The 15,766-nt window shown below is 35.4% G+C and overlaps 1 protein-coding gene across 1 annotated transcript in view; it reads right to left on the reverse strand.

The window, feature by feature from the left end:
• Window positions 1-14,530: 14,530 nt before the first annotated feature.
• Window positions 14,531-15,766, reverse strand: part of PTAR1 (protein prenyltransferase alpha subunit repeat containing 1) — a 56,085-nt gene continuing 54,849 nt past the window's right edge. Inside the window, exon 8 of the mRNA XM_034646835.1 lies at window positions 14,531-15,755. The gene's annotated coding sequence lies outside the window, so the exon portion shown is untranslated. The remainder of the gene's footprint in view (window positions 15,756-15,766) is intronic.

The following is a 15,766-nucleotide window of genomic DNA, read 5'->3' on the forward strand; positions in this document are numbered from 1 at the left end:
GAAGAACAAACTGATGGCTATGGCGGGGGGCGTGGGTGAGAAAGGTGAAGCGGATTAAGAGTACACTTACCCTGATGAGCACTGAGTAATGTATAGAATTAATGAATCACTATATTGTGCACCTGAAACTAATATAATACTCTACATTAATTATACTGGAATTAAAAAATAAAAAAGTAAAAAAAAATAAAACATCTGGCTTAAATTTCCTTGGACACAATTTTAATGGCTATATAATATTTCATAATTTATCTAATAACACCCTGAATAGCTTGACATGTTAATTGTTTCCAAATTTTTCATTAATGCAAATGATGAACACTGTATTCAAGTATGTCAGTACTCTTTACACAAACAACTAAATTGTTTATTCTTATTTACACTTCCACCAGTCATGAGAAAGAGTGCCTGTTTTATTATATTCTCTCAAGCATTTGGTATTATTATGAAAGAGAAAATAAAAAACATTTGCTAATTTGGTAGTTGTAAATTGAAGTCTTATTTTAATTTGAATGTCTTTGCTACTAAGACTGAATATTTTTCAGCCAGGTCTGTTAACCACCTTTTTTTTCCTTTTGTGAGTGCGTGTGTTTGTTCACAGGTGTCTGCACTGTGTCTATATCCTTTACCCATTCGTCTAGTGGGGTCTTAGTGTTTTTCTTATCAAGTTGCAAGAATTCTTCATATATCAAGGGTATTCATAAATTTTTTTTATTTGAAATAATTTTAGGGTCACCTGGCTGGCTTAGTTGGTAGAGCATACAACTTTGATCTCAGGGTCACAAGTTCAAGTCCTATGTTGGGCATAGAGCCTACTTAAAAAAAAAGATTAAGGAAAAAAAGAATGAAATAATCTTAAACCTAACAGGAAATTTGCAAGTGCAGTGTAAAGAACTACAACATTCATTTTTGTGTCTGTGGCATTCCTGCAAATGTTGCCTTCAATTCGTAGTTTATCTTTTTATTGTTAGGATGTAGTTTGGTTTTTGTTTTTTGTTTTTATTAATTCCGGTATACTTAACATACAGCATTCTATTAGTTTAAGATGCTAGGATTAGTTTTAATTTTAGACTTAAATTTTGAGTCTACTGAGCATTTTTATCTGAATTATTTAATCCTTTCTAAGATAGTTTTCCCCACTCAAGAGATTCGAGATTTACTTCTATTTTTGTCAAGATCTTTCGAAATGGTTTTACTTATTTTGCTTTTATCCTTTTAACCCACTCAAAAGTATGAGATGAATATCTGAATTGATTTTTCCCAAAATATTAAATGACTGTTTCCCAGTTTATTGAATAATCTTTCCTGTTGGTGTTGGTTTCCAGTGCCCCACTGATCACATATTAAATTCTTATATGCAATGGAACCTGTTTTGTACATGTGTCTGTCTACTTTTATGCCTTTACTGTCTATATGTCTTAAATTATTACATTTTTACAGAAGTCTGTTCCCCATTGATATAGTCACTTAATTGTTTATCTCAACTTTATAATCATTTTGTAAAGGAAACTGCATGCTGTTGGCATTGAGTTACACATACAAAAAATGATTCACAAATTTACAAAATTCATTCTCTCCATTGAAGACCATGATGTCTCTCCTTTTATTTCTCTCTGCAGTTTTGTGGTTTTCTTCGTATAGGTCCTCTGCATTTCTTAGGAGATTAGAATGCATTGTGAATAGAAAATTTTCAGCTGAATTGCATTATGTTTTGTAACTGATTACTGCTGCTGTATTAAGAACAAGCAAAAATGCTGTCTTCTAATAACAAAGAGCCAATTACATATTTATTTTTTGTCTAACATCTTACTGAGCTTGAATTAATTCTAGAAATTTCATTTTATTATCATGGTTTTTCTAGTATATAATATCATTCATAAGTAATGATAATTATGTTTCCTTTTTTCCAAAATTCAGATCTCATTTTTGTGCCATATATTGTTTGCCTCGGCCAGAGTTCTACCTCAGTGTTAAATTTAAATAATGTGAAAATTTATACCCAATTTTGTTTCTAATTTTAATGAATGTTTCTGTGAAGAATTATGTGGCTATTGGTTTCAGATAGATTTTCTTATATTAAGATAATAGCCTTATAGTCTTAGGTTATTAAGCGCTATTTTTAAAAATCAGGTATAGTCTTTTTTGGTAATAACAAATAATCACAACCATTATTTATTTAGTTTTATATAAACCAACATGCCATAGAAGTTCACTGAATTAACAAAAAAAGTTCATTGAATTAACCCATTTCTCACTGGAAGTCAGACTGTACACATTTAGATTATATCTTGTTTTTCTCTAAAGCAAATGAATTCATGGCCACTAAAATATTAATTAGGATAAGTGGTCCAGTAATCCTCAAATAATAAAGTAACGCCTGCATGGGAAATAAAACTATAAGGAGCACATAAATAGTATACAGAATCTGAAAGATTGAGAGGCAAATATCCTATAAATTTACCTGGTTTTAACCTGATTGAATAATTTTTTTGTTTAAAATTTTTTTTATTTAAATATAGTCAACATACAGTGCTATATTAGTTTCAGGTGCAAAACAGTGATTTGGCAATTCCATATATTATGTAATGTTCACTGCAATTAAGTGTAGTTACCATCTGTCACCGTACAATATTATTACAAAATTATTGACTGTATTTTCTCCATGCTGTACTTTTCATCTCTGTGACTTATTTTATAACTGGAGATTCATACTTCTTAATCCTTTTCACCTATTTGCCCATCGTCTTAACCCGTTCCCCTCTGGCAACCACCAGTTTGTTCTCTGTATTTATGAGTCTGTTTCTGTTTGCTGTTGGATAGTCTTTTATGCCTTTCCAGCATCAACTGAAATGATTGAGGTGTTTTTATTTTTTCTTAGTTGGGCTACTGATGTGATATGTTGATATAATTTAAAATATTAAGCCATCTGTAAGTCCCTAAGATACATTAGACCTCCTTTCTATATTATGTATTATCAATTATTTATTTGTTTAGTTAACTTTAGAAATACTTTCCCCCACTTTATCTCCGTGAATTGAAGGCTGCTTCTAAGGATACATAAAATATGATAGCAAAAATTTAAAATAGGAAGTGATCCATAGGGTAGGCCAGAGAGAGGTTACACAGCTATTAAGCGATAAAGGAAGCTCACACTTGAAGGCATGTGTTCCTTCTCTATTCACTTGCTTTACGTGCACCTGGCTTTCTGATACTCTTCTAGCTTGACCCCAGGGTAGAATTTTATCTGAAAGAATGCATGGATCTTTTTATTGTTCAGAAATCCCTCATTCATACTGTGTTTCTCAACTGAGATTTTATGAAAGTTAGACAACGAGTTTGCCTTCTGTAAGGAGTACCCAGGTCCTGGTTATTTTCTGTGGCCAGAAACATATATTGCCTAACTGAGCCAGTTCAGCTGGGGACAGACCTATATTCTCTCATGGATATGAAGGAGTGCAGAAGGCCTGGTGCCCTAAATAAAATGCACCCTCTGATAGAAAGGAGCAAGAGAGAGTTCCTGGAGGAAGGGTCAGATTTTTCCTTACAAAGAACTTTGGGTCGCCTTTAACATAGAGATAAATGGGTGAGCTTTGGTGCCTGGCTTTGTTGCTTATTATATCATGGCTACAATATTTTTAGTCCGAATATTTTTAAGGCAGTAAAACCAGATGCCTGCATTAGTCATGAAAAAAACATACCAAAAAGTCATCGATCCTTTAAAAAAATACGAAGAGAACACCTAGCTTTGAGCTATGTGATTTCTGAATGGGCTGCTATTCAAGATAAAGCATGTGTGTAAGGTACCTCGAGGTAGCTGAGTAAGTTCACCTGTAAGGGATCATTATTCTGAATTTGTTAAATATTGGGAAAGATTCCCATAATTATTAACTTTGTTCCAGAATAATTCATCTCTAGTACTTCTGTAGTGGCAGTAATTAGGGAGCAAGGTCAGTTGTTTGTAAAGTCATTGTTAGTTTGAGATAAAATCATAGTTGTAGTATCAGCACATGAAAGAATGCTTGTCTTTCTTTTATCTACTACACACAGCTCATCCCCAAATGGTACACTCATTAAGACCAAGTTAAAAAGCAGCTCTGTTTTATCCTGTTGGAAAAATTTAACGCTCTGTGAGGGGACCATTTTTCTGAGTGTGACTCTTCTGAGTGTGAATCAGCATGGGGTAAATTCTTCAGTGGGGCGAGACTGTGTGAGACTGTGTGAGTGCAGCTAGCCTCGAACCAGTTCCCATCTGTGGAATCATAAGCCAGGGCATGGAAGAAATGACTGACAGTCTAATATTGGCCCTTGAGATTGCTCCTCAAGGTAGGAAAGCATGTAACAAAGCTTGGAGGCGAAAGTTACACCTAAAAGCCGTCTGTGTTTAGGGGGACTATCATATAGCATCTGCAGAAGTCGTCTTTGTAGTTTTGAAGGGTGGCCTGTGGAAGAAAGAATAAAATATTGGTCTCTTCAAATATTTGCTCAAGTTAGAATCCGTGCCAATTGAAATCCGTTAAGTAAGTGAAAAAAAATTGAAATATCAACCTCGATGAAAGAAATGTATTAACTTTTTGATCATTTTATCCTATTACAATGTGTTGGCAAATTGAATGTTTAGGAATGTAAAAACATTCTGATCAAATTTTCAAATTAAGATATTCATTTTGGGGGGCTCCTGGGTGGCGCAGTCGTTAAGCATCTGCCTTCGGCTCAGGGTGTGATCCCGGTGTTATGGGATCGAGCCCCACATCAGGCTCCTCCGCTATGAGCCTGCTTCTTCCTCTCCCACTCCGCCTGCTTGTGTTCCCGCTCTCACTGGCTGTCTCTCTATCTCTGTCAAATAAATAAATAAAATCTTAAAAAAAAAAGATATTTATTTTGCTGATTTTGTAAGATTTTAAGGTTTTAAAAAATATTTTACAACTTCTCTTTGATTGGGTTTCAAATTTTCAACATCCTACATCTGTGATCCCACATTTTCTACTATTTATGCAGATTATATTATATGGACAAATTAGTGTGATATAATGTTCAATTTTTTAAAAAGTAGGATCCAACATTTTGTTATTATTCTATATAAAATGTATATTAAGACACTTGTTAGGATTGTGGCAACTCAAGTAATTTTTTTTGTTTTTCAAACTTTTCAATGTTATGTTGCTTCTGTAATTAAATAAATTTGACACTTACATATTTTGCCATTTATTTAACTTAAAAACCAGAATTCTAGATAAAGTAATATTCTTGTTATCCAGTATATGTATATGCTCAACATAGTTCAGATTAAGGCATTATGATTGAAATAAACAGATCCAGAAGCCAAATTAAAATACTTTAGGCTTTATTAATCTTGACAGTTATAACTTCTACTCAGCAAAAAGGACATACTCTTAAATTTGACATGTTTACTCATAATCATGTTTACTACATAATCACACCTATCCCTTTCTGTCCAGTGTTTATTAAAATAATAAGCCAAATTATGTTGTCCTCCATTGTTAGTCTTTGGATGGTTTGCTTCTCAGTGAAACAACCATACTCTTGAACAGAGGTTACATATTGGCAGCTGTAGGATGTCTGTATGAGGCCAGGTGGGCAGTTTAATTAGTGTAACTAAGTAAAAATACAAGTAGCTCAGCATGTCTACATCCAGCCACCTTTACACGTTTCCTCTAACTGCATGCTGTCGTGTTGTTTGAGATTGTGACGTTGTTCACGGTTAGGCCAATAAACAAGCCAGAAAGGTGATCTCAGTACTTTGAATTAGAAATTGTCCCCTCTGGGGGCGCCTGGGTGGCTCAGTTTTTAAGCGTCTGCCTTTGGCTCAGGGCGTGATCCTGGAGTTCTGGGATCGAGCCCCCATCAGGCCCCTCCATTGGGAGCCTGTTTCTTCCTCTCCCACTCCCCCTGCTTGTGTTCCCTCCCTCGCTGGCTGTCTCTCTCTGTCAAATAAATAAATAAAATCTTAGAAAAAAAATTTTCNCCCAAAGTGTATTTATTCCTATTTAGTTATATATCCAGTTTGTAATAAGTTTCCCCTGGCCAGCCGCAAGGTTCGTCTTTCTCCCAGATGCCTAATTTGGATACATGATGGCCATTTGAATATCTTATTTGGAGAAATAACCCAGTGGGCTTTTTCAGGTGACATACCACAACAGCTTTTAATTGACTAGTAGTAATAAAGTTTGCTGAACTCTGAGTCTTTCCTCTCACCCTCCCTCAAAAACAGGAATATTTTAAAAATTATTTAAGGACATATTCATTTAAAAACATTATCTTAGTACCCTATTATGCTAAGCAAAATAAGTCAATCAGACAAAGACAATTATCACATAATCTCACTGATATGTGGAATTTAAGAAATAAGGCAGAGGATCATAAGGGAAGAGAAGAAAAAATGAAACAAGATGAAACCAGAGAGGAAGACAAACCGTAAGAGACTCTTAATCTTAGGAAACAAACTGAGGGTTGCTGGAGGGGAGTGAGGTGGGGGGATGGGGTACTGGGTGATGGACACTGGGGAGGGTATGTGTTGTAATGAGCACTGGGTATTCTGTAAGACTGATGAAGCATATACCTGTATCCCTGAAACGAATAATACATTGTTAATTAATTGAATTAAAATAACATTATAAGAAAGATAAAATAGAAAATGAAAGTCTCTCACAATTCCACACACTTGCCAACACTTGTTTTTGTATGTGAATGTGAAGTTGTATCTCAGTATGGCTCTGATATGTATTTTTTTTTTAAAGATTTTATTTATTTGACAGAGACAGCGAGAGAGGGAACACAAGCAAGGGGAGTATGAGAGGGAGAGCGGGCTTCCCGCCAAGCAGGGAGCCCAATGCGGGGCTCGATCCCAGGACCCTGGAATCGTGACCTGAGCCAAAGGCAGATGCTTAACTGACTGAGCCACCCAGGCGACCCTCTGATATGTATTTTCTAATGACTAATGACATTTATGTATCTTCTACGCAGAAATGTTCAAATCCTTTATCCTTTGCTCACAAATTAGTGGTCATTTGCCTATCACTGTTGAGTTGTAAGGGTTTTTAATATATTCTGGGGACTAATCTCTTATCAGATATATGAGTTTTAAATATTTTCTCCTATTCTGTGGGTTTTTTAACTTTCTTAATAGTGTCCTTTGAAAAGTACAAAAGCTTTTAATTTTAAGAATTTCAATTTCTCTGCTTTTGTTACTTGTGCTTTTGATGTCATAACAACAAAAACATTGTCTAATAAAGGCCACAGAGATTTACACCTATGTTTTCTTCTGAGAGTTTTATAGTTTGAGCTCTACGTTTAGGTCTTTAATCTTTTTTGAGTTAATTTTTATATACGGTGTGAGGTGGGGATCCAGATTGTTTTGGATGCATGTTGATACTTAGTTGTTTGAGAAATCTTTTGTTAAAAAGACTATTTTTCCCCTTGAGTGGTCTTGGCACCCTTGTCAAAAAACAATTTACCAGGGGCACCTGGGTGGTTCAGTCAATTAAGCATCTGCCTTTGGCTCAGGTCATATCCCAGGGTCCTGGGATTGAGCCCTACATCAGGCTCTCTGCTCAGTGGGGAGCCTGCTTCTATCTCTCCCTTTCCCCCACCTCCCTGCTAGTGCTTGCTTATTCTCTCATGTTCTCTCTCTCTCAAATAAAATCTTTTAAAGTAAAAATAAACAATAGACCATACATACATGGTTTTTGTTTGTTTTTTTAAAATTTTGTCTGTCAACTCAATTCCATTGACATGACTATCCTTATGCCAGTACCACATTGTTTTGGTTACTATAGCTTTGTAGTTGTTTTTGAAATTGAAACTATAAGTCCTCCTACTTTGAACTTTTAAGGATGATGTTGGCTACTCCTAGTCCCTTGGAATTCCATATAAATTTTATTTTATTATTTATTTTTTATTTTATAATAATATTTTTTTATTTTATTATGTTAGTCACCATACAGTACATCCCTGGTTTTTGATGTAAAGTTCCATGATTCATTAGTTGCGTATAACACCCAGTGCACCATGCAATACATGCCCTCCTTACTACCCATCACCAGCCTATCCCATTCCCCCACACCCCCCCGAAGCCCTCAGTTTGTTTCCCAGAGTCCATAGTCTCTCATGCTTCATTCTGCCTTCTGATTACCCCCCCTTTCTTTAGCCCTTTCTTCTCCTACCGATCTTCCTACTTCTTATGTTCCATAAATGAGTGAAACCAATTTTATTATCAGCTTGTTAATTTCTAAAAAGTCAGATAAGATTCTGATTGGGATTTTGTTGAATCTGTAGATCAGTTTGGAGAGTACTGCCATCCTAACAAAATTAAGTTTTCTGATCCATGAAAATAGGATGGTTTTCCATTTATTTACATTTTCTTTCACTTCTTTCAGCATTGTTTTATGGTTTTCAGAGTATGTGTTTTGCACTTACCTTGTTAAATTTATTCCTAAGTATTCTTAGGAACACATATAAACTTTGGAATAGGTATCTAGGCTTTTTCTTTTCTTTTTTTTTAACTGAGAGAGAGAGTGCACGTGAGCGTGCACACATGTGAGTGGGGTGGGGCAGAGGGAGGGGAGAAAGAGAATCCTAAGCAGGCTCCACACTCAGCATGGTGCTCCATCTCATACCCCAAGATCATGACCTGAGCCAAAATCAAGAGTCAAACACTTAACTAAGCTACCCAGGTGCCCCTCTTTTTGTCTTAATAGACTTTATTGTGGGGATAGTTTTAGAGATTCATAGCAAAATTGAGTGGAAAATACACAGATTTTTTATCTACTCCCTGCCTCCACACAGGCATAGCCTTTCCCATTATCAATATTCCCCCAATGGAGTGATACATTTGATGAACCTGCGTTGACTATCATTATCATCCAAAATTCACTATGAACTTTGCTTAGTAATATGCATTTAAAATTCCTCCATACCCTTTCATGCCTTGATCCTTTTCAGTGCTAATACTGCATTATCTAGACAGACCACAGCTTATTTAGCTATTCACCTACTGAAGGACATTTGACAGCTTCTGAGTTTTGGTACTTAGGAACAGGCTGCTATACAAATCTGTGTGCAGATTTTTGTGTGTACATAAGTTTTTTATTCATTAGGGCAAATACCAAGGAACTTAATTGCTGGATTGTCTGGTAAGAATATGTTTACTTTTGTAAGAAAATGCCAAATTGCTGTACCATTTTGCATTCCCATAAGCAATGAATGAGTTCCTGTTGCTCCACATTATAGACAGCATTTGGTGTTGCAGCGTTTTGGATTTTGGCCTTTTTTTTTTTTTTTTTAAAGATTTTTATTTGAGAGAGAGAGAGACAGCCAGTGACAGAGAGAACACAAGCAGGAGGAGTGGGAGAGGAAGAAGCAGGCTCCCAGTGGAGGAGCCTGATGTGGGGCTTGATCCCAGGACTCTGGGATCACACCCTGAGCTGAAGGCAGAGGCTTAAGGACTGAGCCACCCAGGCGCCCCGGATTTTGGCCTTTCTAATAAGTGTGTAGTGGTATCTCAGTGTTTCAGTGTGCATTTCCATAATGACACGTGGTGTGGAGCTTTTTCATATGCTTATTTTACATTTGCATATCTTGTTTGGTGAGGTATCTACTAAGGTCTTTGGCCAAGTTTTAATCAGGTTGTGCATTTTCTTGTTGAGTTTTAAGAGTTCTTCATATATTTTGGATAACAGTTCTATATTAGCTATGTCTTTTGTAAATACTATTTCCCAGTATACGACTTGTCTCCTCATTCTCCTGAGACGGTGTTTTTTTTTTTTTTTAATTGTATTTGAGAGAGAGTGAGAGAGACCAAGAGCAAGGGGTGGGGCTGATAGCAAGGAGTCTGCTGAGCAGGGAGCCCGATGTGGGGCTTGATCCCAGGACCCTGGGATCGTGACCTGAGCCAAAGGCAGACACTTAACCAACTGAGCCACCCAGACGCCCCAGTCAGGCTCTATTTGGCTGAATTTGAGCTATTTCATTCCTTTTAAAACGTCTATCACTATTTGGTGAGGCATGTTTCTCGTTTTCCTTTAGTTCTTAGAACATGGTTTTTTAAGGTCTTTGAATACATTTAAAATAGCTTGTTTAAAGTCTTAAGTAAGTAATGTCTGTTCTTTCTCATGGGCAGTTTCTCTTGGTTGCTTTCTTCCCTGAGTATGAGCCATACTTTCCATGTGTTATATTTTTGTTAACCATTGGGACATTTTGAATAATATAATGTGCCCAATCTGGGAATCAAAGTCTCCCTCACTCCCAGGGTTTATTATCACTACCTGTTGTTTGGTGACTTTTCTGGAACTAACTTTGTAAAGTTCATATTCTTTATAGCGTGTAGCCATTGAAATCTCTACTTAGGAGCCTAGCGGTCAGCTAATGATTGGATAAAGATTTCCTTGAATCCAGTCTCCCCATTATTGCTGGAGGGTTCTGAGTGCATGTTGAGGCAGGGCTTCTGCGCTCATCCAGGCAGTTACAACTGTCTTAGCCTTCACTTCTTGATTGTGCAGTGACAGGTGACAGCTGCAGTCTTCTCAGGTCTGTTCTGAGCATGCACACATTCCTACCCATTTGCATGGCCTTCTAGATTTGAAATTTTTACTGCTCATTTCCTTATGACTAGGACTTATTGTATCCCATCCAGTATAATCTGTCTATCTCAAGGTTGCAAAAATATTCTCTTTTCCTAGTGGATTTTTATGGGTTTAGTTTTTCTATGATCTATTTTTAATTAATTCTTGTATATTATGAGAACTAAGAGTTGAGGCTTATTTTTTCCATATAGACAGACCACAGTTTATTTAGCCATTCACTTACGGAAGGACATTTAATAGCTTCCAAGTTTTGGCACTTACAAAAATAGTGTTCCAGCACAATTTATTAGATTTCCCCATTAAGATGATTTTGGTGCCTTAGTCTAAAGCCAGTTGACTCTCTGTGTGTTGGTCTGTTTCTGGGCTCTATTTTGTTCCAAAGATTTGTCTATTCTTATGCTAAAACCAGAGTCTTGAATACTATGCCTTTATAGTAAGCCATCCTTTCAAGATTGTTTTGGTTATTTTAAATCCTATTCATTTCCATATAAATTTTAAAGTAGTTTATCAATTTCACTGAAACAACTCACTGGAATTTTGATAGATTATGTTGAATGTATAGGTCAATTTCGTAGGAATATTTTACGTACTGGCTAGTCCATAAATATGGTATTTTATTAAAAACAACTTTGTACTCTAACTTAGAAGATATTCTTCTTTTATTCTAAATATAGCATTGATAAAAGTACATAAAATATGAAGACATCTCCACATGGCCCAGTTCAAGACACAGAACCCTGCCAGAATTCCTGAAATTCCCTATCTTGATCCCATCCTTGATCATGGTTCCATTCTTTCCCAACCAGATGCAACCACTATCGTGACCTTTACAATAATTTTCTTGCTTACTTTGTAGGCTTGACTATTTTTAAAACTTTACCTGAATGGGAATCATACATGTGTATGATTTTATTATATATGTGCTTATTTTACCTTTGTTCCTCAAAGAACTCTTTCTGTATGTAGAATTCTATTATGGTGGTTACATAATTCCAGCACATTAAATTATCATTCCCATATCTTCTGACTATAACAAGAAGTTGGCTATTGATTTAATGTCTCTATCTTCAATAACTTGTGAGATCGTATCTTTCTATTGGTGTTCTGCAGTTTCAGTATGATGTGGATTTCTTTATCCTGCTAATATTTTTTCTAACATTTTAAATTGTGTTCAGTGGGATGTTGTTCCTGCCATTACTGGAAATGGGAATTAATTTTAATTTTTAAAATAAAATCAGAATCTTACTTTGCATACTTCTCTGTAACATCCTGTTTTTTCTCTTTAACTTCCTTTCAAAAATTAATTTGTGAGATCTTTTCCATGTAATTTTATATTTTGTTTTTGCAAGTGCATATAATACCATTGTAGGAAAATACCAGTTTACTGGATCTCCTATTGTGTATTCAAGTCATTCTGACTTTTACTATAATAAATGCCACACAAAATGGTTTAACTTAAAAATTTCTTCACATGGAATAACTAACATTAAGACTTAAGAGCTCAATGTTACAAATTAGATGTGTCCCCGCTTAGTTACAGACAAGAGAGAACTGGTGATTAGTTTTGCTCCAGGGGACCTTAGATGGTAACTGTCTTCAAAATTTTCTGGAAAACAAAACAGATGGGGTCACTGATGCTCTGCCGATCCCAATTACTCACCAGCCTTCCAGTATTTTCTCTAGGGAGATCACTAATGATTTAAGAAATAGGAGAATACAAAAATAACACGATAGAGGACCATTTCAGCCCACAGGTAGCTTCTCTACACAGAAAGCAGAACTTTCATTAATCATGCCGTAATTACCATGAGAAGTATATAAGGAATCTAATACAAGAGATTTATGTACCTTCGGAGGATTCTGATACTAAAAGTATAAATTCATAAGTATTGCCTGTCTGTTGTTCATATAATTATAAGAAGTGGTAAGGGAATTCTTCCTGGCAGCCAGGATTACTCTAAGAATCTTTCTGTGAAAAAGAAGATACTACAGTAATTATTGCTTCTATTTTCAACTTCTACTGTAACACAGGACACATATAATGATACTGCACTTCTCAAAAGAAAAGGACATACTGTAACTTATTATTTTAAATAAAGTTGATGCCCCATCTAGCCATTCTGGAGTAGAATGGGAAAGATAGGAACCTTGGCACTTTTTAAAACAGTAACAACAAAAACAAACTAAATCATTGCTCCTTCTCAAAAAAAAAGAAAAAAAAAAGCAACAAAAGCTAATTTTTGAGCTTGCAACATGAGGAAAGTGGTACTGCTAAATATATACAAATGATGAAAGGTTTATCGTATTTAAAAATTTTAATTAGCTAGTGTATCATCCTGCCTGCGTTATTACGGTTAATCTTTCATTTCAAGAAGCACCCTATTAAGCAAAGCAATTTCCCAGGGAAGCACTTTGCTAATATTAATTGTTGTCCAAACTTCTTTTTATGATCTGATAACTCAAATCAACACTGTCTTCAGTAAGCGGATTCCTTTCCCTAGCATATCAATGCAAAAACAATACTGTAGTTTTAAACACTGTTTGTGGGACTCTGGCATGATGCAAATAAATTCTGTATCCTGTTTCCTACCAAAAATAGGCATAGATAATGGTACATTATTTAAAATACAATCCTGAAGAGTGATGGGACAAAGTAATAAAGGACTTTCCCACAAAACATCCTTTTTTTTTTTTAAAGATTTTTTTATTAATTTATTCGACAGAGATAGAGACAGCCAGCGAGAGAGGGAACACAAGCAGGGGAGTGGGAGAGGAAGAAGCAGGCTCAGTGCAGAAGAGCCTGATGTGGGGCTCGATCCCACAATGCTGGGATCACGCCCTGAGCTGAAGAGACGCTTAACCGCTGTGCCACCCAGGCGCCCCAACATCCTTTTTAGTATTTGAAATCTTGAGTTAAAAAAGTGTCCAACTTCATCAAATACTTTTCAGAGTATGCTTATGTATTAAAACCATTTAAATAACTGTGAATGCTGTATCCAGCTTAAAACATATGAAGTGAGACTCAAGGCTAAGAAAACATGGGATTTAACACTGAAATTATCAATTTCCTATTCTATGCCTTCATTTAAAATGTAGGAGAAAAAGCAAATCTGGTTATAATGACTTTCATAAGTCAATTAGTCATTATTAATGCACTCTAAAGACAAGTGTGACAATTTCTTTAATTTGTTTTTGCCATTTTTTTTTAATGTCCTGGACACAAATGACATTTTTAATTCTTTCTACAACTGTAAGTAATCAATTCACTGAGAGAAGGGCTCACACATCCACCCCACAGCAATTAAACAGGACCATTTGGCAGACTGGAGCTCAAGTTAAAACACCAAAACCAGCAAAAATAAAATCACTCTTTACACTCATCTTAGGAGATGAAAAGTTTACTTAGAAATTGCAAACATTTAGCAAAGATAAGACAGAAACACTATTTTCCATCATCTACAGAAATACAATAATTTATAGCTGGCTTGGTACATGATCACATGATAAAAACAATCTAATGGAAAGAACCAATGGTTCATTCTACTTTTCTGTCACTTGTAACAACTTAATAAGTGTACCAGTAAGTACTGGAAGACAGATGCATAGGAAGATTAGAATCCTAGGGCTGTTTGTTAATACACATTATTGTAAGAATAATATAAAAACAAGTACAGATATACAATTAACATGCAATTTAAGCTATTATTTTGAAGAAACAGGACAGAATTTAGTGAACACATCGAAAAATGTGTTAATAATGTGTTGTTATAATGAGCATATCATAGTATTTTACATGGCATGGAATTACTTCCTTCTTAAATAATGCTTGGCAAATTGGAACAGATTGAGCCAGTTCTACAGCAAATTTAAAATGAAGACAATGTGGATAATTCTATTAGATACTTTTCTAAGTATACTAAATAATTTTTAAAGTACCATGATTTCATGCCTAACTCACCATCTCCCAATTTAAAATAAAGTCATACTTTGTACCCTGTGAACCTGCACTGTCCAATATAGCGGTCCTTAGCCACGTGGCTATTTGAGCACTTGAAATGTAGCTAGTCAGGGCATGCACTGTGAGTGCAAAATACACAATGAATTTTAAAAACTTACCATGGGGAAAAAAAGGCAAAATATCTCCATAATTTTGTATATTGAATACACACTGAAATGATATTTTTACTATTGGGTTAATTAAAATATTTAAGTTAATGTCACCGGTTTCTTTTTTAATATGCCTGCTAGAAAATTAAAAATTACATACGCGGCTTCCATTTATTTCTACTGGACAGTGCTAATACAAATAATCTATAGTCATCATACTAGCCTTCGAATTTAGCATCAGACTTCAAGCACTCTGGAGAACTAACTCCCAGAACACCGTAAGCACCCTTTGCACATACTTTACTGCAAGATTTATTTTTATCCCTCTGAAAGGTATACATTTGAAGTGTAAAAAGAATTCACAAAATATTTAATCCTTTAAAAATGTGAATTTAGTACACTGTGAGAGCTAAAAGAACTTTCAATGCAGACTGTTACATTGAGAAAAATAGCTTAAGAAAAACAGCAATGCAATCAGAGGGAAGACAATTAGTATCTTCAGCAAAATAAGTTAGCTGAACTATCTTTAATGCCCAGGATCTGACCTTGCACCACAGATCATATATGTAACTTGTCCATTTACCCACAACCTGCAGGAAAATCTTAAAACACCATCAACTGCAACTTAAATACTCCATTTTTGGAAAACCTTCAAGCAATGTAAAGTTCACACATATGGTCAATTCTAATAGCAGAGTATAGATGGTATCTGAGAACCATCCTGTAAATTAAAGTCCCGCAGTGTTAAATAAAGTAAACAACTGCTTAGTGTCCAAGAGACTTGCATATAAAAAAATGTTTTTCAGAGACTATAAAAAATATCACTAACCTTTTATCATGTTCTTCCCCTCCTCCATTTTTTAGTTTTTGTAGCAGTGTATATAAATATTTGGCATATTTATACCACATCATTTTTTATTCTGTCCATCTCAAATACACGTTAATCTAGAGCCCATTGCGTCCTTCTCCTAGGAACAACACACATCAAACTAGACTACTGACAGTGGTCACCACAGTCAGAAGCCAGCATCACAGTCAGGCACCCAGAACCTCGCCAGGAG

The sequence above is a fragment of the Ailuropoda melanoleuca genome, chromosome 17, assembly GCF_002007445.2.
Source record: "Ailuropoda melanoleuca isolate Jingjing chromosome 17, ASM200744v2, whole genome shotgun sequence".
NCBI lineage: Eukaryota > Metazoa > Chordata > Mammalia > Carnivora > Ursidae > Ailuropoda > Ailuropoda melanoleuca.